The sequence below is a fragment of the Agelaius tricolor genome, unplaced genomic scaffold (assembly GCF_023055355.1).
Source record: "Agelaius tricolor isolate 1412-34295 unplaced genomic scaffold, bAgeTri1.0.p SCAF_2, whole genome shotgun sequence".
In the NCBI taxonomy this organism is placed as follows: domain Eukaryota; kingdom Metazoa; phylum Chordata; class Aves; order Passeriformes; family Icteridae; genus Agelaius; species Agelaius tricolor.
In genome coordinates, this window is record NW_027269262.1 from 67,516,289 (window position 1) to 67,541,035 (window position 24,747).

The following is a 24,747-nucleotide window of genomic DNA, read 5'->3' on the forward strand; positions in this document are numbered from 1 at the left end:
GTCTCAGTTTGCTATTATACCTAGCTTTAAAATACTTTATAAGCATTTCTAAGAGAGGAATTTAACAATAAGATGTTTTAAACAAAACAGTAGTAAAACCAGGCAATTGCAAAAGATAAACCACACATTTATGTTCACTTAAGCCCAAGATACTTAAAGCTAACCTACTACTGAGTTTCTTGTAGTGCAATAAAAAATTTAGCATTACACATGCCTGATTTTCTTCTTACTGTTTTTATGTCAGAGAACCTTTGCAATTTTAATCCGTTTAAAACTATACAATAGGCCATAAAAACATTTATTTACTTTATGCTCCTTGTGACATGTAGGCAATATCTAGGCCCTTTTTCAGCACTTGTGAGCTTATGGAAAATGCTGCTGTATGCCAGCCCTTGTGAGAGATGCATAGCTGGGTTTGCAGAGGGCTGTTGTGCTCCATGGCACTGGGCAACCGCCTGGCACTGGGTCATGCTGTGAGTTGCCTGGCAAGAAAAGAAAAGAAAAAAAAATCATTGGTTTCTTAAGTTAGTTTTCCTTTGGGTTACAGTGTGAAGAGAAACTTTGCATTTATCTGGCCTTGGGTCTATTTCCTTGAGGAATTATGTTGCAGGCTTGGTGCAAGTGCATAGTTGCCTGCTCCTCTGAAACCCCTTTGGGCTTAAAAATTGCCTTCACTGCAGCAAACCAAAGTACCCCAGAAAACTGAAAGCACATCTTAGTTCAAAAATCTTTGCTTTTGAGTCTTTCTTCTCGAGCAATGTAAATGGGTAGAGAAGACAGCAGGCTTCTACAGAGGAGTTTTTCCCAGGAACTGCCTGGGAGGGTCTAGGCTGTCCCATAGCTGCACTGGGAACAACATGGCACAGCCTTTAGTGCTCCAGCTCCTCCCTGTTGAAATATTTCATGCCAGGTAAGGTTTAGCCATCTTGCTTTTCTTCCTTGCTGTTTACTCTGTAACACTGGTAACCTTCATGCCTTCTACTGCACTTTAAAATATCTGCCATTTTTACCTGGAAATGTATCTTATGGTATCCTGGGACATGGAAGAAATCAAATTTCTACTAAAGAACCTTGAAATTGGAGGGAAAAAGAAAAGAAAAAAGAAGGACAACAAAACTTTGCATCTGTTTAGCCTTTTGAGGTAGATAAACATGCAAAGATGTCAGTTCCATAGGTTAATAATCCAGTGCACAAATTAACTGGGGCTCAATATGTAGTCTTTAGACCCAGAGGTTACTCAGCCAATCAATGAAATTTTTAGAATTCATTATTTCTCTCTGAAAGATCACTGTTGGATGGTATTCAAATTACAGGACTACTACAACAGTATGTAATATAGGGGTTTACAAAGTCTGTTGTGCTCACAGAGAATGTTTTCTCTATGACTTCCTCAGCCTGAGCCAGCATCCTGGGTGTTGCTGAAAGATACAGCAGGACACAAAAAGCCTAGAGAGAGCCTTAGTTCCTAATAAATTTTTGTCAAATAAATCTGGTAAAGTCTGCGTAGTGAAGGAATGACCCAGGACCCTTTCTAGACTCTCAGGACTGATTGCTGCACCCCAGAACACCTGTGGGTGTGTGGGTCCTGCAGCACATTTCAGCATCAGAGGGCACCGGGCAGAGGGTGGCTGGACTGCCAAATGCATCCCAAATGGAAATGCAGCTCACTTGTCAGAGTAACACATGCTCTGCCAATAGCAAAGATATCTTACAGCTAGGGGTGGGCCTAGCTGTTCCAGAGAAGGCTGGTCCAGCAACAAGTATTGTTACCCCCTACACTATGTAGTCATCAGGCCAAGAAGAAAAGCTGTGTAGAGATTTCTGCTTCATAAATCCTCTTTTCTTGTTTGTTTCCTTTCTACATAAATCCAGCAAGGACTCTTTTTTTTTTTTTTTTTTTTTACTTTTCTTTAAATGCTGATACTTTTCAATCATATGGGGCCCTAATTTTGCCTCCAGTCACTGAAAGCTGCAATAATGTAAATGCAGATGTTTTTAGCAGTATTTCTATTCACTAGAGACTAAAAGATATCTGTAGACTCATATTGTTTAAAATCAGAATTATGATAGAGGACTCCAATTTTGTCTAAGGTTTGTAGAAAGCACAGAGTTTTTTATTTTCTTATATTTAGTAGTCTAATGGGATTCCTTGAGTATTTGAAGTCAAATTGGTCTGGGATGATTTCTTAAGTAAACACAGACCTTACCTCAGGATTGAAATTAGTTTTTTGGAAACTATAATACTAGAACTACAGTATTGACACTGACAAATAAGATAAGAGACATCCTTTGCACAGAAATTTAATGAAAGGAATTGCTATCATGTATTTCAAAATTACAGTATGATCATTTCTTTTCATTCTTTATAACCATCGCATGGCATATTTTTCCAGAGGTGCTACCTAATTATGTTGTAATTAAATGTGATTCATCAAATAGAACTGGAGACAAAACTGGCAATCAGTGAGTCTTTTTCATTCACAGAATCTGTAAAATAGGTGTATCTTGTAATTAGTTTACAGATGTTTACTTTTGAACAAGTAAATCAAAATTATAATAATTTTCTTCTCATCATCTGGTAGAATATTTTAGCATATATATGCCGCACATAACAATGGCTTTCATGAGTGGGACTACCAGAAATTATCACCGTAGCCACAATTATGATAATTATTCAGAAGACTTCAAAATATAATCTCTTACTGAAGTTAATGAATAAGACCATGTTTTAGGTCTAGATGCAGTAGAAGAAACTTACTTCTGTTTGTGCACACTAACTATAGCTGAAACATCACAGAATAATCTTTGGGTTAGAAGGGCCTTTAGACATCATGCAGTTCCAACCCCCCTTTTATGGGCAGGGAACCTTTCACTAGGCCAGGTTGCCCAGAGCTCCATCCAGCCTGGCCTTGAAGGTTGCAGTTGCAATAAATTTTTTAAATTTATTTATTTTTTTAATGTTGATTGAGTTTACTTTCCTAGGTAAAGTTAAGTAAATGCTATTAGCAAACCACATACTGCCAACTCAATATATTGATTAAAAGGGCACCTTCTTGGGAGTATTTGTGGGCTTCAATTGTCTTTCTGCTAGAAGAATTTAGCTGTGCTTTAATTTCACTGGCTGTAATTATGCAGGTTTTGGGTAACTGAGAGAAATGGGCTGGTTTGTTCCCTGGGCTTCTCAGTTGCAAAAATCTGAGCAGACTTAGTGTCTGTGTGCTGTATATGCCAAGCTGTAGTTTCAGCCCAGTGCTCTGCTCACCTACAGAAGGCGGGTCTGGCTGTCACTGCTGTTTTGGGGACATCCCTGTCACATGGGAACCTGCCATACACACACTAACTCAGAGCTGGTGGGCTGGGGGTCTGCCTGCTCCTCCTACAGGCACCAAAAAAAAAAAAAAAAAAAAAGGCAGGATCTGGTGTCAGAATAACCCTCGGGCACTTGTGGAAATAGCTATCACATTTCTCCCCCCAAAACAAGACCAAAGACAGACAATGTCAGAGTGGTAGCTGGCCTCTGGGCCCTCCTGTCCTCTTGCCTGACACCAACTGAAGGCAGGAGAGCCTTCTCAGAGAAAAGAAAAAAAAAAAACTTAAATTTTTTTTTTTGATTGCTGGAAGTATATTTAGCCTAATCAAGCTTAAAGCAGGTAATGATGAGCCATTCTATTTATTTATCGCTTTCTGCTAGTAAATAAAATTGTTTTCTTTCTAAATACAAACCCAAGCCAATTCTATTTCCATCCCTACTGTGCTTCCCTATGTTTATCCACCCACATGATCTATTTGAAGGTACAACCACCTGTAGGACTCTACTTATCTTCCCAGACTTTGCAAAGGCTGACTGGAGAGAAAAGACATCCTAAGTGAACACTGTTTAGGGTTTCCTTTTTCTCCTCTTCATTTGTTTAAAGAACATTTGGCTGAAATCTAACTTTTGTAGTTTTACAGCTATTTCTGTTCTTTCAGTAGCAACAACTAATTCATTTTTGTGACAAACTATTTCCAGGATAACCCACTATGATATGACAGAGAATTATAGCTTGAGAGAGGATGAAAGAGAAGGAGCAGATGATATCTCACAATCCCACAAACAATCCCGTTGTCGTGAAAAGTATGCCTATTAATAGCTATAAAGATGAAGGAAAACAGGTACCATTTACAATTTTAAAAGGATGGTTGCTAAGCTGAAGATTTTCCTAAGGACTTTGAGCTGCCTTTTGATAGTGATAAGCCACTATCTGTTCTGAAAAATGCCTGGCAATAGGCACTGAAGCAGGATATACACCATAGGCAGACAGGGAACACTCTTGAAGCTTAATCACATGCAAATTGGAGATTAGGAGATTACAACTGACTTCAGTGCACATGAGGAATATGGTGTAATGCCTTCACGTATCTTCAGTTTTAATTCCATATTAATCTTAGTGTGGATCATTCAGAATTGGGAAGATAAACCAAAGAAGCTGTGACTTCTCTGCTGCTGAGATCCACAGAACCATTTAAAAAGTTAGGGGTTTTGTTACATACACATCTGTGCATGCTGGAGGAGTTTAAAATGGGTTTCCAAAGATGACTTGCACAGTAGGATCTAGAAGATCTTGCAGGATTTTGGGGGCCATGTCTGAAGTGGGATGTACTGTGCATCCAGCTGCTGAGGCCAAGGTGGCCTGAAACTCTGATGCTCTTGCCCTGTCTGGGACTGCATGATCATGCCCTTGCCAAGAACACACAGTCCTTAGTGGTGACTTGTGCCTTCCTGATACCTCTTCTGAAATCTGTTTAGGGACGGAAAAAAAAGTGCATTTGAAAGGAACTGAGTTCCTTTATTTTATGATTAACAGAGACAGAAGACAGCTGATGATTACTAGTACAAGAATAGACTGCAATCCACACTGTATGTGTGGATTGTTCTTTAAAATATTATCTCTGTCATGGATTCATTGGGATAGAGATCTGTAACCAGAAGTAACCATGATGATAAATGATCTGTTGTATAATTTTGAAAAAAATGCTTCATTTCTTTGTGCCCTCTCTGCTCATCTGTGACATCATGGTAATCACAGGCTACTAAGTTCAACTTAATATTTTTCAAGGAAACTGCTGGAGATAGTCCAGAGGAGGCCACAAAGATGAGCAGAGGGCTTGAGCACATCTCCTTTGAGGAAATGTGATGAGACTTGGGATTGTTCAGCCTGGAGAAGAGAAGGGCTCAGGGTGACCTTTTAGCAGCTTTCTGGTACCTAAGGGGGCCAACAAGAAATCTGGAGAGGGACTTTTCCCAAGGGCATGTAGTGATAGGACAATGGGATTGGATTCCAACTGAAAAATGGTAGGGTTTGGTGAAATATTAGGAAGAAATTCTTTATTGTGAGGGTGCTGAGGCACTAGAACAGGTTGCCCAGAGAAGTTGTGGATGCCCCATTCCTGGAAATGTTCAAGGCCAACTTGAATGGGGCTTTGAGAAACCTGCTCTGGCTGAAGGTGTCCCTGCTCATGGTAGGGACATTGGAACTAGGTGATCTTTAAGGTTCTTTCTAACACAAAACATTTTATGATTCTCTGATTCATATATAGTAAGATGGATTTCTTTCATTTTCTCTTTCTGTGGATGGGAAATAATTAGTGGGATGTACTTACTAGTTGCACTAAGACATTAATCCTTGGTGCCTAGCTCAAAGTCATCCTACTTTGAAATTTTGAGTACAATGACTTTGGCAAGCATTGTAATGTTATAGAGACAAGCAAACAGCAGACAGCCTTGGCCTAGATACATATTTGTTGTGGAACCTTGGCCAAATTATTTAATACTCTCCCCACCATGCCCCACCATGATTTCAATTTGTAAAATGAGTTCAGATCTGATTTCTTTCTTGTATGAGGATGAAAGCCACTTTTATGTCATAATAGAACATATGGGCTAGATTCTTACATCAGGATAATAACGGATGTGCCACTGGTTGTCGCGTGAGGGAAACTTGGACGCTCAATATGAGTGTTTAGCAAGCTTCATTTATTGAAGAGAGCATCAGACTTTTATGCACAACAATTAATAAGCTCATACATATTCTGCAAGCTAAGCAATCTATTGGCTATACTACAATATCAGCTCTTCCTCATACCTTAGGGGTTACATCTTTCTTTTCTCATGTCTCTCTCACTATTTGTTATTGCTCAAGGACACAGTGTTTTGCAGGTGCAGGGACCCAGATTAGCTGAATCCTCCCAGTTCTTGGTCCAGAACACGGCCCTTGTCACGTAGCCATTCCTCCACAATTGGCGATTTGTGCTAATTGAACATTTTCTCCTGAGGTAGAAAATACTTATCCATAAAAATACTTTCTTCATCCCTGCTAAATGTATTCAAGGATTTTTCTACTCTAGTTCTTTTTTCCTTTCAAACCATGTAAGTTCATTTTTTTTTAGTTTTTATAAATTATTTTCTGCTAGTTCCTGAAATACAAAATTTCTGAATTCAGAATAAACCCTTATTGTCATAAATAATTAAAAAGAAGATTAATTTAGGGCAACTGATCATCATTTAGTGGCCAAAAGGAAAGAGTGTTATTTATACAGTAGCATTTCACACATGCTTATCAGTAAATTGTTTTTAGAATATATGACTAGAAGGGGCAGTTCTCTGATCACAAATAAGAGAATTGTAATTATTTTGTATTTTATACAAAAATGAATGCAATGAAGGGATTAGGTACATATTTTTTCATAGCAAGAAGAACCAATAAATTACCAGCCACAGGAATGTCTCAGCTGGATGCAGGAAGCAGTATTGCGTTTTCGAGAACAATTTCGAGAACTGTATGCCAACTGCCAGTCTGACATTGAGGGAAATGAAAACCATTTTCCTCAAAAACTTTACTCCCTTAAATGAAATTCTGGGAAAGAGTGTTGTATGAGACCTGTATTAGTAGGCAAGAAATATAACCCCCTAAAATAAACTACTCACAGGAATTATTTACAACCAGAAGCTACTCTAGGAGAAAATTTCTATTGAAAGCCCAAATGATATTGTGGTTATTACAACAGACATTTCATTCAGTGTAGACAAGGTTTGTTTAAAAGACATCTTGTAAAATACTCTTCCTTGGTAAAGAAATGAGTGTGTAGTGTTAAATAGACCCGTATTTTCCTCCAATGTAGTGGACAGAAATGGTAAATATATGCAATTATCTTCATATTGCAAGCACGGGTTCAGCATGTGTGAGGAGCTAAAAAGCTCAAAAATGATACAGCACTTATATCCACTTGGAAATGACAGGAATGTTGAGAAGGAGACAGATAGGACCCAGTCCTCGGCTGATGTAACCTGACAGAGCTCCACTGAAGTAAGTGGAGCTATAATGATTCAGGCCAGCAGAGGAGCTGGTCAATAAGTGCTTTGCTTTGAGACTTGAACTTTTCTAAGATTGCAGTAATTGTAAGTGCTGTGGATACTTCATTTTTTCTTCAAGGCTACATATATATTTATTTCTTCTGCAACCCACCTGGCATCTAATAAAAAAATTAGGAAAAAAAAATCTTAAAGCTTCTAATTTGTCAGTCCCTTCTTAAGGCAAAAGTCTCAGCACTCAGACCTGGGTGAGCTTTCAGCCTCATTACAAACACACACTCTGTGCTGAAAGGAGCCATTTACTGTGCATGTAAATGCATGCTGAAGCTGGTCACTGCTGCTTGTGGGCTGGACTCTGCCCAATTTCACTTTCATGACTCAGAAGTGCATTGCAGTTTGGGTAATACCCTAAAGCTCACAGACCTGGTAGGTGTGCTTTTAGCAACCTGCTGTACATTAGCAGCTTTGGTGCTCCAGGAAGGTGTCTAACTGTATGCAATTTTAAAGTATTGCTGTATCTCAGTTGGAAGTACTTGATTTTCTTTTCATCTTGCCTCTTTTCAACAAAAAGAGTGCAGAAAATTATCTGGGGCCAAAGGGTTTCACACAGAGCCTTATCAATGACAGCTATCAATGACAAGACATAATGGTTCTCTGTGCCAGTATCCTAATATTGTCTCAGTCAACCATTTTCCAGTGAAGTGTAAGGCTGTGTTGGAGAAGATTTAAAAAAAAGTTTACACATGCTGGTTCTAAAATTTGTAGAGTTTCAAAGAATCGAAATTACTGAAATCCTAAGTAACTCATTTTGAACACTTCATCATTGATAATGAACAATTTTGATTAGGCTTTTGTGCCTCTGGATGTCACTGTTGTTTTGCAATAATATAAACAATGTTATTTGACAAAGCAACAAATGAAAATGGTATAATCATTACCATCTTATGTTTTTTAGAAAGTACAAGGCTGATCATACTGGCAATTTGAGATTTACCATTAATTCAGTGTAAGGTATGAACAACTGAATATGTAAAATAATGCTTTCTTCAGTTTAATATTTGGTGAAAAGGGAAAAAGCCCCAAACCCTGTCAACTTCTCTGATGTCCCAAAATGCATTTCTTTGGAAGCACTAAAATGGAATGAGAGCCTTCATTGCCCTGATGGGGTTCTGTCAGGATATGTCCTGGATAAATACTGGCTTAGCAAGTCAGAAGAAATGGTGGTGTGTGTGAGGAGGAGGTGAGTAAGTGTCAAGGCCCATGCACTGCGGCTGCTGCTCATGGCTGCCTGAGAGGAGTGGAACTTACTTTTCCCAAGTAAAGTTGCTATGCATTTGTTACAAAATTGGGAGCAAAAAGAAGGGAGGGAAAAATCATATTTTTCTTCTTTTATAGATCTTGCAGAGCAAACTGTTCTACTGTATGAAATTATTTATAAAGTTAGTGGAGATTTAGTGATTAGGAGGGGTATTTTTCAGATTCATTAATGGCTGTAATTGCCTCAGTTCTTTACAATAAAATAGGATGCACTATGTGCAATAAGTCTTCCTTGGAACAAAGCAGATTCATCAGAAGTTTGTAGGGCAACTGGGGTGTGACAGGGAAATAAACAAAGGAGTGTACAATTTTTAAAATGTCTCTAATCTTTAGTTTTTTGTTGTCAATTTAATGAATGAGAGTGGCTGCCTTCTGCTGGGAAGTATCAAACATGAAATAAATATAGAAATAGAGTATTTCCATGAAAAAAGGGACATTTTCCATTTTTCTTGAATCCTTGAATTTCATTTGAACTAAATCTGAATAGGAAATTTCGCTTCAAGGAGGTCAAGGACATAGTGATCAAGAAACACACTGGCATTCTCTGCTTTGAAATCAGTAGCCACTGACTTCAGTTTGGATAGAATTTCTTCTTTACAAGGGGATCCCACAGGATCCCACTCAGTCAGGGTCACACTTCCATGAGCAGTTGTTGTGGTTTAACCCTATCTGGCAATGAAGTACAAAGAAGCCACTTGCTCACTTCCCTCTGCCTTGGCCCCTCTGGTGGGGAGAAAATATGGAAGAAAGGCATGGGTTGAAGTATGAACAGATTAATAGCTGAAACAAATGAAATATGTTATCATTAATAATAGCAATAATAATTATGAATTATAATTAATAAACTAATGAGGAGATATAGAGGACTAAATCCCAAGAAACACAACTGATGCCCATCACAGTTTCTCACCACCCACAGACTGAAAGCCAGCCCATCCTCAAACAGCGATTGGTGCCTCCCAGCCAAGTCCCCACAGTTTATACACTGAATGGGACATTCTATTGTATGGAATACCCCTTTGGCCAGTTCAGCTCAGCTGCCTGGCTGTGCTCCCTCCCAGCTTCCTGTGCCCCTACTCACTGGCAGAGCATGGGAAACTGAAAAATCCTTGACTTAGAGAAAGCTCTGCTCAGCAACAGCTGAAACATCAGTGTGTTATCAACACTCTTCTCATCCTAAATCCAAAAGACAGTACTGTACCAGATCCTAGGGAGAAAATTAACTCTATCCCAGCCAAAACCAGGACAGCAAAGAATTAAAGTAAATCCAAAGAACTTTTTGCTATCATACCTCAGCTAGACTAGAGCAAATGTATTAAATCTCTCACATACTGTAAAGAAGATGCTATTTTTAGACTGTAAATTCCTTTTCCCAGTAGCAGGGTGCTAATATCATATCATGCTATGAGGGTGGGTTTTCATTCTTTTATCTTTTTTTTAAGCTTGCAGACAAATATCTTGCACATTTCTTTTAGGGTTTTAAACTGCTACTATTACAAGGCTGATTAATAAGGCTTTATGAGCTAATTAATATGCTTTTATCTATATGAGCTTTTATCTTTATGTGACTGATTGCTACAGCAATTCTATAACATTACAAGAAGCTATTTATTTTCAAATTAACAATGTCATCATGACCTTTTACCACACAGCTAAGTCAAGGTTCTGGCCTGCCAGGTAGCTCAGACTGTTCAGTGCTGGCTGTAAATTACATGCTGATGAGTGAGTGTGATGATATCTGTTCCTTGGTGTGAATGCAGCAGTTTATTCTCCCAAACATAAGTGATGATGGAGTTCTTGAACACTGAAATGTAGGATGAAACAGTAAATTTTTAAAGTAGTGATGGCAGTAAGAGTATGAATGAATGTGCTTACTGGGGAAAGTGTTGGTGTGCCCGGGCTGGTCCCTGGTGATGCCCGTGTCTGGACTGGGTCCTGGCCACCCAGGGACATCTCCAATACATCCAGTTGCTCTGTCCAAGATCCTGTGCAGGGTGTTTTGGGAGGTCACAGCACCAGGCTGATGTGGATCTCCATTTTTGATTTTGGATTTACTCCAGATCCAGTATCTGTGCTGAGTAACTGGGCAAAACACTGCAAGCTTCCCGTGTGAAGGAACAAGGCACAAATATTTATATTACTGTGTTATATGGGACCCAAAGGCCATGGGTTAAGCTCAGCCCTTGGTAGGGAACTAACCCATAGTAGGAATTTCTCCCTTCAAAAAACTTAAAATCTCTGTAGTAACAAAAACAGAGGGGCTGGAGTGCAGCCATGAAGAACAATTTCTGTCTTGTAATGACCATGATTTCAGCATTAGTTTGCATTCAAATATATTTGAGGACATCTACAGGGGGAATTATTTTGAAGTATTAATTTTGAAATCTTTAAACCATCCAGCATCTCAAGTCTGTCTTTCATTTGAGATGACTGGACATTGTCAATACCAAGATGCCACTACAAATATTTAGACTTTAACAAAAGATGTTATTTTGAGGAAAATTATATTTAGATTCTCTCAAAAAAATTGAGTTGTATTGATAACTCAGCTAATTTAAATCACAAAAAAAATATTAGTTGGGAAAGTAAATATTACTATTATACTACCCATACCAAAACCCCTTGATTTTTACTCTACTGTAGTGTCAAAGTTACAGATAAATAACTTAAAAATATTCCTTAGATTTGCTTCAAAAAGAGTTTTGATTTGGGTTCCTGAAAAGTACATAGAGTGATTTCTTTTAAGGTTAGAACTGATCTGACTTCCCTCCATTAATGTTAAAATATCAAATTCTGGACAATTACACAAAGGGGCTAAAAACTATAGTGTATCTAGGGGAAAGAAAACACTCACAAAAGGATGGGAGGGAATTTATGTGGTATTTGTGCAACTATCAGACAAGCTTTCAAAGGATTTCCATTGTCATTCAAGATTACTTGAGCATAAGTTAATGGACTCTTAAAGTATTACCCAAAGCTTATTATGATAGACTATAGCAGCCTCTTTTTAAAATGTTTTTTAATAATATCAACTACAAGGTCCCTGAAGACATGGTATTTCTAGGCTTAGTATTTCCTCATCAAATATTAAAATAGGTCAAGCAATTTGGTTTCAGTTCCTTCTCTGTTCATGCTCCTGCTGTAGTGTGCATACCAAGTAGAGAGCATTATGTAGATTTACCAACTGTTGAGTTTTCTGCTTTGTTTCATTATGTTGTTTATTTTGCAATCTGTACTGAGAGTGGAAGAGCTACAATTACACACCAAGGAATCCTGATATTTACTAATTCCATAAAGTTAAGGTCATCTTCTGTAGCAATTAGAGAATAAATTATCAGAATTCAATCTTGCAGATGCAGGTAATCCATAATGAAAAGACTGAGATAAGACCAAATGACTCAACAAGGTTTTTAGTTACATGATTAAAGTACTAATATCTTACAGTATGAGTAGCAATATATCTCTGTGGATCAAAATGTATTGATGTATAATCAAATATTTCCCAGGAAATATTTGCATTTGTCAATTGGATTTTGGCTAAATTAAGGCTCAAAATTTTATTCTTAGAGGCAAGTAGTCAAAGACAATCCCCAAAAGGCAAATATTCCTCCAACTGAACAATTTGCCACACCCCTTGTTTTATTTCTCAGCAGAAGCAGGGATGAAACATGTTTAAAGCTTGATTTCATCAATCAGCATTAAGTTATGTACAAAGTTTTACAAATACTAGATAAGAATCAGACCAAACAGGTCCATCTTAGAAACTTAGATTTGGTTGAGTGTAAAGGAATGGAACCATTCATACGTCTCTTATTTAAAAACTGAATGTACAAGGCAGTGCACAGAAAAGAAATGTTTAAGGTAGATATTTAGAATAGAATAAAAAACTTTTGATGTTTCAAAAGTAAAGCTGCACACATCTTTTAGATATCGAACCTGGCATGAAAAAAGGATTCTTAGAGCATGAATTGCAGTGAAGACATGAAAGTGTGTGACCTCATATTTGTAGTTCACCAGTAACATTGTTAAATGTATTTTAATACCTTTTGTTATAGAGTAAAAAAATGCTACTGTCCTTGATTTAATCAAAAGCAAGATGTGGCAGCAGAGCTGCTGCTGTGTAGTACACATGGTTAAGGGATAGTTTCTCATGCTTGGCTTTTATTTTAGGCAATTTAATATTTAGCCACTTAACAATTTTGGAGGCTGAGTCTTTTGTTTTGAAAAATGTTGCAGGGATTGTACAGAGCAATGTCCTTGATACAGGAGCAGCATCCATGAGAGAGTATGTCAAGTATAGTTTGGAGTCGGCAGGCTAAAATTATCCATGAGTCTTTGATTTAATTTTGATGCCAGAGACAATCTTTGTTCTGATATTTATCACAAAGACTGTCAAGTAAAAGTAAAATCATGTGTTTCAGTGAGCCTATTTGCCAATTCTGGCATATCATTATCTTGGTTTACCTTTCTTCTGTGTATGTGCTTATGTTTATGGCAAATTAAAATGCTTATCATTATGATTTCAAAGATGTCTTATTGGTAATTATATATTTCAAGATGAGCTGCCAACTATTTTGATGAAATTTCTGAGTATCACTCTGAGCAAACTTTGATTTATTTATTTTAGTAGCTCACTGAGGAATAAACATCATGATTATTCTCTTGTCGTTCAAATAAATCTCAGATTTATTTCTATGCCAAGCACACAAAATAACACTCATTTTTTGAATGGTGACTATGACCAGCAAAATAAAAACCCATTCCTTAGAAAAAGACTTGATCCAACATCCCTGCAAGTTACTGCAATGTGTCTTTTGACTTGCAGATTTTGGATCATGGTGTAAGTGTGCTGATTCAAGAATCCAACAGTAACAACAACTTTGTGTCTTGTTACTGCCTGCCTTTTTGCATCTTGCTTGCAATTTGTGGCAAGATTACATATCAAGAGCTTTTGTGGAAAGATTATAGTTTCTCATGCATGTGAAGTATTTTTCAAGTTCCTGTTGACTCTAAAATAATTAATAGAAAAGTGAATAATCTGAATACTAATAACTGCAACTTCATTTTTAAATCAAATTTTAAATATCAGAAATTTGCAAAACTACTTATGCAAATGAAATTGCCCCCTGTCACTGGCTATGTTAATCCTACTCAATTATGTTACTGCTAAGACATATACATTTATTGAGTTTAGATAAATGTGTGCAATTCTTCAAAGGCTTTATGTAATTGCTTCTAGATTTGCCATCAGCTGTACTTGTCTTTGTGATTTTATCTGTACTTGGTAGGTTTTCATGTTGTAATTGTATGTTAATTGTTCGTGATTGTATCTATGAGATTTTTATGCAGTAATTTTGAATATCAGTTGTCTGATTGTACCTTTGATGAAAATTTTAATGCTACTTTTACCCAGAATGTACTTACTAACAAGCAGTTCACATAAACCAATATATGCTAGAAGGAAAATTATATAAATAAAATGGGAGGGCATTTCCACAAAGGTAACACATTGTGAATTATAAGGGTAAGTATTTTAGTAATTTATAATTTTGAACTTCAGTTTCTTCTGACAAAGAAGAAGTGATTGAGAGAGGCTGGTACCTATTATATGACTCAGAAGCTTTGAGGTTTTTCACAATCTTTTTCCTTGTTCCTCTGTGCAAATTCCCATATGTGCTCCAGCTAATTATATCAATTTTTACAAGTTACTCAGGGGCCACTGTAATTTTTTTCAATGCAAAAACACAGCATAAGAGCAGAGCCAGAACCAGTCCAGTGGGCAGGCAGGCATTTTCCTGGGTACCATCCAGGGGCAGGGCCTTTGGTGTGAGAGGACACCAGACACCTCTCTGCTCTTGTTAACTGGTCCCAGGAGAGCCTTTCTATAAGCCTGTTCTATTCAGGTAATTTTGGTAGTGAATATTCTGAATGATTTGTGTTGCCAAAACGTCTCGAGGCTCTCAGTACAGCCCTGGAGGCACAGGGTGTTTTCAAGACCATATATAAGCATGTTCTGGCTGCAAATAAGGACAAATTATAGGCATATTCCATAAATTCTAATGTATGAAATATACTTTCACCCAAGCACTCACATATAGAAGACAAAAGTTCATTTATTGTCAGTAGTTGTAGTCTTAGAAATAGATTTTTCTGTTTGCTTATTTAGGAGATGTTTTTCTGTGACTTCATTTTTCATGGCTGGTTCAACTAGAAAAAGAAGTAGATTTTGAAAAACTCTCTTAAATCAACAGTCCACAAGAAGTTTAATGCTTCTTTTGGAATGATTATACTTTACTTTATTCCCCCCCCTCCTCATATATATATTTAGCTTGTTTACTTTGAGTAGTTACAGGCTGTCTTTTCGGTTTCATCATTCAAGGCTGGTGGTAGGGAATTCTCAAATTGATTTTTTTTACAATATTTTTACTTTTGATTTTTGATATTTTTCTTACATTTCTATTTCAGTTGGGGGAAATTGAATAAACACGCTATACTCAGCACATTTTCTTAATTGGTTGCTGCCACTTCATTCAGATAATGTGATGAAAGATTCTCCTTCACCTTAGAGACAATTAATTCAGTTCTGACATTGCTTGTGTTTCTAGAAATGATTGGATTCATTTTTTAAAGATAGCGTATTTTTTGATTCTTTCATGTTTTTCCCCAAACAGCTTAAAAGTAAATGATAAAGGTAGAGTCCCCAGCCCACGTCTAGTAATTCAGTGGCTAGAATTCAACAATAAACCTATAAAAAAAAAAAGAATGAACTACAAGCTGTTTGTGTTAGCAAATTCTGTAGTAGTGAACCATGAATAGGTGAGCAGGCAAGACCAGATGCACTATTTAAATGGATTAGGTGGGCCATTTAGCTATTGTTAGGAGTCATTGCAATTAATTTAATTGAATCTCTTCTTTTGGCAGTGATCCGAAAAGGCAGACATTCAATTGCCCAGAATGCCTGTGGTAGACAAACAATTTCAGACTAAATATAATATACTTCTAAAGGATTCTGTGTTTTCCTTAAATGTGGACTATCCTTACTTTTTTAAGGTAGGAACAATTTGAAAGCACTGATTCTATTGCTTTTGTCCAACCTTTGTAGTTCTCTAGGGTTGCCTGAGAGAGTGGGCATGAAAACTAAGATGGCATATAAGGAAAGATGTGCCACTTTGGCAGGGAAAATTTCAGTACTAGGTGAAAGTAACAAGCCAGGCTCTTCTTCTGTAAGTCCTGCTTGAAAAGAAATGTCTCAAAAGACTTAATCAAAGATGTCAGTATTTGTAGCTCTCCAGAGTCTGGAACTACCTCAAACCACTGGATCTTGTGAAGCTTAGCATCATGATGACTTAGAACAGTTCCCACACTTCACAGATGCCCAGAGTCCAGTAAAAGGGAGGGAATTAAATATTTGTGGCTAAGAGTCTTTCAAGAGAGAAGTGAATGCATAGGTTAAACCTATGCTTTCTGAGTTATTTCTTCAACACTGAAGAAGTTAAAAAAGCCACCAACACGTCAAATCTCTACGCCTGGAACAGATTCTGGAGTCTCCTTCAGACTCCATGAGATCATTAAGTACTGTCTCTGTGGGGCTGTGTCCCTTCCTGATGCTCTGTAGCCACAACCTTGGGCTGTGGGAGTTTCAACAAATCAAATGGGACTCAAAAGAATGAGCACAAGGAGGAAATCATCAGTGAGTCATGGAGATTAGTGTGCTGTTGTGCTGCTTTCCAGAAAAAGAGAATTCTGAGTTTTGATCTATTTTCAAAATCTGTGTTTTACATTCTTCTAGCAGACCAGACCAGAAAACCTTCCACAGAAGCAATAGGTATCTTTACTTTCTGAGCAAGAGAGATCAATTGCTTGCTACCCCTATGTGGTGGGTTACCCAGCTTGTTGTATAGCAAAATATCTCTCATTACAGGTTTTGAACTTTGTGTGGCTGAGGAAGGAACAAAATCAGTGTCTCCATTCATATAAGACCTCTTTAATCACGTGACTTCTAAGCAAAAATATATGAGGTTTCAAAAAATTATTAACAATAATAATAGTTTTGCTTCCTTTCAGATCACTAAACCCACAGACAATTTTTTTCTGTAATATGCAGATAAGGGATTGGTATTTTCCATCTGAATGATTTTTGAAGCATTTATCCTCCTTTGCCTAATTGAAAGAGTCCTGAAATTGAACCAATATGTCATGCACAGCATTTCTGTGAGAAAAATGTCTTATGTCCACTTGTTGAAGGTCTAGAATTCCAGAGAAGTTTGTATCATGTCAAGTAAAATCCACTTTTTTTCAGGAGATCAGCAGAAGGTTTTCTTGGGCTCTGTTATGTACAGGTGCCCAAGCCTCCTGTGGTGTTCTGCATTCATAGATCTCAATGTGCTCCTTGGAAAGAGGGCAATTTCAAACCTGAGGGGAACAGCTTCTCCTTTAAACTTCACAGCTGGCTGTGCTAGAAAGCCCACATTCAAACCAAAAATAAGCATCTGCTTGAAGGGTGTATATGTGACTGCTAACAAAAAAAAAGGAAAGGAAAATGTAGGTTAAAAGCTAAGCCAGTTTGAGACTCAATATGGGATTTGTTTGTGTGCATCTGACAGACTTTTTACAGACAGATCTTCATCAAATAATAAACCCTTCCAAGAAAACTCTGTCCTAAATATTAATGTTTGCTTTCAATTGTTTATACTCATTTACTGAGAATAAAAAAAAAAAATTGGCCATTTTAAGTAGCAATAGTAGATTATATATTGTAGATTCATAGAATCATCTATGTTCACTGACACTTGATTACTTTATACTAATTGCTTTAGTAAGTACCAATTATATCCCTAAATGGTTTTCTGAATGTTAATATATCAGCTACATTCCTAATTTTCCTACATATTTTGTAGTTAGAAAATGAAGCAGCAAGATTTCTCTTTCATACCTATTAGTCATCATTACATTCTCTAGTAAAATGTTATTTCAATGCAATGATATTTGCAAACACATTTAGACTGTAGTTCCCAACATTCATGTTAAATGTTAACCCATACATTACACGAGGTAGAATCAATGTGGCACAAAATCATAAAGGAAAGAAACCATCAGATGAAATTATGAGCAGAATGTGTTTTATACATTTTTCTGTATATAACTTTGGCTGACTAATTAATGGAAGTATAAAGGGTTTATAATGACCTTAACTATTGATATCGCCTAATTAAGCTTTGGTGCCATTTAGTAATGCATCACATTAGTGATTCCTCAGAGTAGAAGTGGTCTCACTGGTGTTAATAAAACTGTTTGGTTGGCTTTGTGTGCTGAAGAGTAATATTCTGCTGAAACTAAAAGCCTTGCAGGGATATGACAAACCCAGGGAAAATTTAAGAAATGTAAAAAAATAATTAGGTTTTGGACTGGCACTTGGAAATTAAATGGCAGTCTTCATCTAGTCTTGCATGGAGCTTTGCTTGATTTTGTCTAAAAATAAAGCAAATTAAAACCAATATTTATGTCAAAATGTTGATATGAAATGACAATGATGGACTTCTCATGCCCATCTTCTGTTTAACTTCAAGTACTGAAATTCCCAATGTGTCCCTTGATTGTTTTGGAAAAAGCTATACATGTTTAACATCCACAAACAGATGAAATGAACAACCTTTGGCTCATGCAAGTATGTATTAGAAATACATATATATGTATGACAATAGCATGTACCTATTCTGCCCATGATGAGGCAGATGAGGCTAACTGTAAGTGAATTTGTTTGCACTCCCATAGGAGTCTAGCTGCAGTAGAATTGAGCCCTATGTGAATTAATTTATCCTGCTTTCAGGCTGCTTGGCAGCTTTTGGCACTTCTGCTCCTGTATTTATGGCTGGCCTGAGGATGTACATGCTGCATGACAGTGTGCAGCACAGGCATATATCCTTAGTCAGTGTTTAAGCATGGGGGAAGTTGTTACTCTGAGTTGTCAGATGGTTATTTCTCAGAGAAACTGTCATGGGGATTTCATGCTGTGGAATTCACTTTGCTATTTAAAATACTGTGTCATTCTTCTAGATTAAAGGACCCTGTCAGGTAAAATACAGACCATGTTTTGAATTTTATGTCTTCCCTCTATTCTTAATGTGTTTTGAATTAAAATGTTTGAATTTGTGTTCCATTTGAATTACTCTGTCTGCTGCCACACTTTGCTTTTGTGTTAATCTCTGGTCCTTCTCTAAGTGGCTGTGTTTTAAAGTTCTGAATAAACACTTAACATAAAAACTTATGCTAAGTTTTTGATGGCAAGAACGTAAATTCACTTCCAAATATTCCCTTCAGAAATTCACATTGTATTTTCTTTTTTCAAAGAAAATGTGACATTAAAACAACTGTAATCAACACAACTGTAAAGCCTTACACTGTGTTTTTATTGTTTTTTGTTTTTTTTTTTTACAGTGAGGATACCTAAACTGCCAATCAGAACTGGAACACCTATGGTAGTGGACTGAAGGACTTTGATTACTTGTTTCCAGTCCATGGAGAATGCATGAAACAAGTGAAGTACTAAACATCAGATACATGCTAAAGGGAGTGATTATTCAGACAGACTATGTATGCCCATAAGTGGTATCAGATTGTGAAGAGAGGAAAAAATAACCTTCCTTATGTACATACACACCTTCAGAACATGATATAATAGTAAGAGCAAAGGTATATTTTTAAAGGAATATTTTAAGGTTCTGTTACCTGAGCTGGGGGTCTCATAGAATTTGAATATTTAAGACACAGAAGGGGATCTGAAAGAGAGTTTAATGTTAAGAGTTTGCACTCCTTGAACAGCATAACTTGGTTCTAGATATGGTCCAGTCACATGAGCTTTACACTATAGCCAGGTGGATTAGCTGTGCTAGAATAAAGCTTTTAGAGTCAACCTGGATAAATCCACATGGAGCTGCACTGCAGACCTAAAGTATGCTGCTGTTGTATTTAGGAAAATATTAATGGGGGAAATTCCACGTTGTATTTGCAGCAGAAAGGAGATTCTTCAAATTGCTTCATATCTCTTTTGTATTGAATATCTCAAATATTTGAAGCTGTAACCAAGTGGAATCCAATGGCAATTAGGTACAAAGACCCCTCTCCTTCCATTTTAAAGAAGCCATGGGATGTCTTGGGTCTGTGGTAACTTGTCTTAATACGTCTTATACTACTAGAAGTCCTCTTCTGATTTTTCTTTGGCTTGCCTTTGAAGCTACTAAATTAGGCAACATTGGGGGAATGATCTCTTTTCCATTGTTTCCAAAAGATGGATTAACTAAAAATTAACGGAATGTGAGGGAGAAAAACTGATATCCTCAAAGAAAAAAAAAATGCAACAAAGTCTAAAATTAAAATGTAATGGAGCAGATTTGATATAGTACATAGCAAGCTTGAGCTAAACAGAACGCTATCAAAACTGGGTATTACTTTCCTTAGGAGAGGAAGAATCTGTTTTGAATTCTATGATCAACCTGGCAAAAGTATTACTCATCATTATGTTAAAAAAATAACAAGCTCACTGCAAGACAACAGTGCATCAAGTGGTGATTCTTGCTCACTTTCTCATGGGAGATACGGTCTGTTTGGTAAGCTGGGCATTGAATAAGTACTTGCAAAACCCAAGGTCTGTGATTAATCCTGCTATTTTTTGTCTTTGTGATCTTGAGTGTGTTTTTCCTCTGCTGCTCTTCCTACTTGTTTTAATGTCTTAGTTACAGAGGTAGTAAACTCATGGGAACAGCGCTTGTCTCTTCTTTTCTGGAAAGCTAAGCAACATACATGGTTTGTTCTCTGTCTCTGTCAACTCAAATTTCAAAATCCTGGCCTGACTTGCCTCTCTGCAAACCTGTTTATGCTTTCCCAACTCTTTGTGATCCTGCCTGTTCCTCCCATCTGCTCTCCCCTGCTTTGAGAGCTGCAGAGCTATTAGAAGACCAAGTTTCTGATCTAGGGAAAGCTGTCATCCTGCACTACTCTGGCTAGTGTCCTTGGCAAAGTACTTTGCTGTTTCAAGCACATATTTTGATGACTCTCTTCAATACGTATTTGTTCCCAGAGCTGAATAAGGCAGATCATTTCTCAGTCACATACATCAACAAGAAATCAGTGAAAGGAAAGCCTATAAAGAAAACCACTCAGGTCTGGCCAGTCTGCTTCTAGTTTTACCAAAGTGAATATTTTATGCCTAAATTGTAAAGCTACACTGATTTATGACAGCCCTGGAACAGGACAACCCATTTCTAAGGAACTTTTTAATTACTTTTAAATGAAATAATTTTTAATTAAGTGTGAGGCATTCAAATATTTTTAAATTCAATCAGACTAACATTTCTATTGCATTACAAAGTTACAGAGAGGCTAAGGATTTCTAACAAATTCTGTAGGATTTTTACTTGAAGGGAAGAGTAAGTTTCCCTTTCTTATGAAACACCATATGTAAAAAGGTGATTAGTAAGAAATACTTGATTTCCTAATTGAAAAAAAAAATCGATCTATAAACTTATCTCCAAGGATTTTATTGCCTAGGCATCTGTTTTTGAATTAATGTTAAAAAATATTATTAAAATTTCCCATCAGATATCTCTGCCTTTTAAAAAACTAAATTTTTTGAAGGAAATTGGGGATTGAATAGCTTTTTTAAATGAGGCCTATCATGTCTTTACCACATCCCATATCTTCCCCAACATTCTGTTTAAATAGAATATAAACTAGGGGATTTGTTTGTTTATTTGTTTGGGAAAAAGAAGTAGTTTTCTGCTGGAATTAATGGTAGATTAATAGTAAGAGTCAGAGAAGAGCTAGGACATTATTTACATGAGGCCTCCTTATATGTGCTGGTACTAGACAACTTATTCTAAGGGATTTATATTAATGGGATGTCATATGCAGCAAGGAATAAAACACATACTTAATGTGGGTAAAAGCACTGAAATAAAATGGTGAGAGGATTAGATCAGGCTTGCAATTGCTTTGTCTGACAATAGCTAATTTTGCAAAGTACTTGGGGAAAACAGGATTGGATCATAAGGATTTAAACCATCTACAGTTAAATGATTGCAAATGAACCTTCCTAGTTTAAGTAACTTTTACAGGATTGATTTATATTTAATTGACATATGTATACCTATGCATAAATCCACAGATGCATGAATGATTAAAAACTGAAAATGCAGCCAAGAGAAAATGATGGGCCACTTTACTTAAATGATATGAACTAAATTCCTTTGAAAAAATATCAAAAATCTGATTTGTAAAACACTTTTAAAAAACATCTTCTAAGATAATGTAAGTGGGTTTATTTTCCCTGAGAAAATGTAGCCAACTATTTCTCAGTGAAGCTGAGAGGCAGAAAAAGCTTTAGCTAATAATGTTGCTCACTGCAGAGAGCTCTTGAATTCTAGATGTGATTTTAAAACTAAGGTTCAGAAGCTGATTAAGGGCCAGAATCCCTGACTGAGTTTCTGATTAACATTTTGAACATGGAGCGAAATATTCAGTCTCTGCATAATTATAAAATATAGACATCAAAGAACAAAAATGCCTTTGAGTGATCTATTCTATCTCTTTGTGAAAGCAAGATTATATTTTTAAGCTGGCAGTTACAAGGGTTTTTCCAAATGTAATTTTGACGGTTTCCACTGATAGAATGTAAACTGTTTATCTTGGAAAAATATTCCATGACCTAAAGGGTCTTTCTGAAAATTTTGCTGTTGCATTGACATCCACAAATCCTTCTCCCTTTCTGTCTCAGGATCTCTTGTTACACTCCCTCTTTGCCTTTACATTCCTATTAAAATATTAAGGAAAGAGTGAAAAAAGAAAAGGCCTAAAACCATATAGAGTTTTAAAGTGTTTTAAAAGCCCAAGACTGCATACAAACAAATGTATTATTTTTTTTAATGTTTGAATCATAGGATGAGACAAATCAGGGATCAAATGTAAATTATCCCATATCTAGATTGATGTGAAAGCTGTGTCCAATTGTGAAATTTTCTTCTGCTCTGAAATATCTTCTTAATATTCTGTTAACCAATTTTCTGATGCTTCTTGAATTTAAATGTGTTGAGGAACTGCTTCTTACTCAGTGAATAAATAGTATTTCCTAATTATGCAATTTTACTATTTTGTTTATGTAAAGCAAAAAAAAAAAAGCATATTCTAGCTTAAGTAATTACTGTTGGCCTATATTTATTTCCCTTGGAATTTAGTAAGTGTATTATTCTCTCCCAACTGTCTTAATGTAATGTATGAAGCCACACAATGTAAAAAGAAACCAAACATATATCCACAGAAGTAGCATATTTTTAACACAGCCATACAATATATATTGGTTTTTACTTTTGGGTTTTATTTGCAACCATGCAACAATTGTTTCAGCCATGATCTGATTGGCTTGTATATTTAGGTATAATAATAAATGCATATGCTATCTGTGCATATATTTCTGGTTTTATTCTGATCTGTCATATAGTTTTGAGAGACCTCTTTTATCACATGCCCCTCATAGTTTGCTTCTTTGATATGCTTCCAGTTATCCTCTCATTCCTCACTGAATTAGTTTGTTTTTTTTTGGAAATGCAATAGAGAGTACACTATGAAAAGTTTATACCTTGCTATGCTCACAAGATGTTAAAGAGAATTAGACCTGCAGTTTGTGTCACAGAAAAGGTGTTGCAAATCTTGTTATGGGGTTCCTGATGTGCTGGGAGTCTTCCCAGCTATTTTCTCAGACAATAGTTTTGCCACTTATTTTTGATCTGTCAACTTCAAGATTTTAACAGTCTTCTCAAAAAGAAAACTGAAGATATAAACATCAACTGTTCTCACCGCGTCCTTTTAACAGAGAGGTTTCATAAAGTCTGACACTTGGCTATATTATGTTTTTCATTCAGTGTAGGTGGTTGTGTAAATTTGTTGACAAAGACCAGGTTAAAGTGAGATCCTCTGAATGCACCTTGAAGATGTCAGTTGCTTTCCAGTGTTTCTGCTGCTTTCCAGTAGTGCCAGTGGTATCTGAGAACATGATGTGAAAACCAGCCCAAAATACAAGTGAGTGGGTGTGTTTAGTATAAACTTAAACGAAATTTGAATTGTTTTGAGTTCGGGAAAGCTGACATACATTAAACATGCTGACTTTTTAATGCTTCTCAGAAAGCATTAATTAGATTACATAGGAAAATGACTGTGTTAATTAGACACAGGAGTACTGACAGCACTATAAAATTAACAGGCATGTAGACATGTTCCATGTGCAGTTTACTTGGTGTTAATACCAATCCAGCATTCCTCCTGGCAAAAGTGAGCTTGGAAGTTATATGCTTTGCACAGATATAATCACAGAAGCTCCCATTTCCCTCTACTCTACCTGGAAGTCATACAGCTGTTAATTGACAGTAGGGAATTCTGCAGCATTAAGCATGAAAGGCTCTTTCAAGAGGAAAGAGACAAGCACCAGTAAGTTCTGTTTCAGCTCCATGCACAAGTGCAGTCACTTGAAGGCAGAATCTGCTCTCCATATCAGTGACTAAAAAGACACCTAATTTTCTAATAATTAATGTCATTTCCATAGGATCCAGTATAAATTCATCATAAGAATCACCTCCATCTTAAGCAGGTGATAGTCATCCAAATTAATTGGAGATTTTTCAGTGATCTGAGATTTTCTAAAATTTAAATGAGAGATGTGAAGTCTTTCAAATCAGGGGAAACAAATGCATATCATCGTGGTATAGACTGCTGGACTAATCACTCTAGAGAAAACTTACATCAACTCTGCATGATTATCTGCTTCTTGCTTGTATGGGAAAGAGTGATGGTATTTTGGAAGCATGGGCAATTTAATCTAAATTATGGAGGATATTTTTTATAGTCTTTATTTTCCTAATCATAATGACAGTAGGGTTCCCTTATTCTGCTCATTGGGGAGTAAATGGAAACAACAATCCAAATGATACTCAAACTCTTATATTTCTTCATTCCTCACATAATAATCTGTTTTGGATGTGAATTGATCTGACTGAGTTCACAGAAATTTTAACATAATAATTCATTTCTTGAAGCACTTA

At 36.5% G+C, this 24,747-nt stretch overlaps 1 long non-coding RNA gene across 1 annotated transcript; it reads left to right on the forward strand.

Moving 5' to 3' along the window:
- The first annotated feature begins 239 nt into the window (after positions 1 to 239).
- On the forward strand, positions 240 to 22,788 carry LOC139587263 (uncharacterized). Its single transcript, XR_011678355.1, has 2 exons — positions 240 to 910; positions 19,100 to 22,788. It is a non-coding gene; the product is annotated as an uncharacterized lncRNA (long non-coding RNA).
- The last annotated feature ends 1,959 nt before the right edge of the window (positions 22,789 to 24,747 follow it).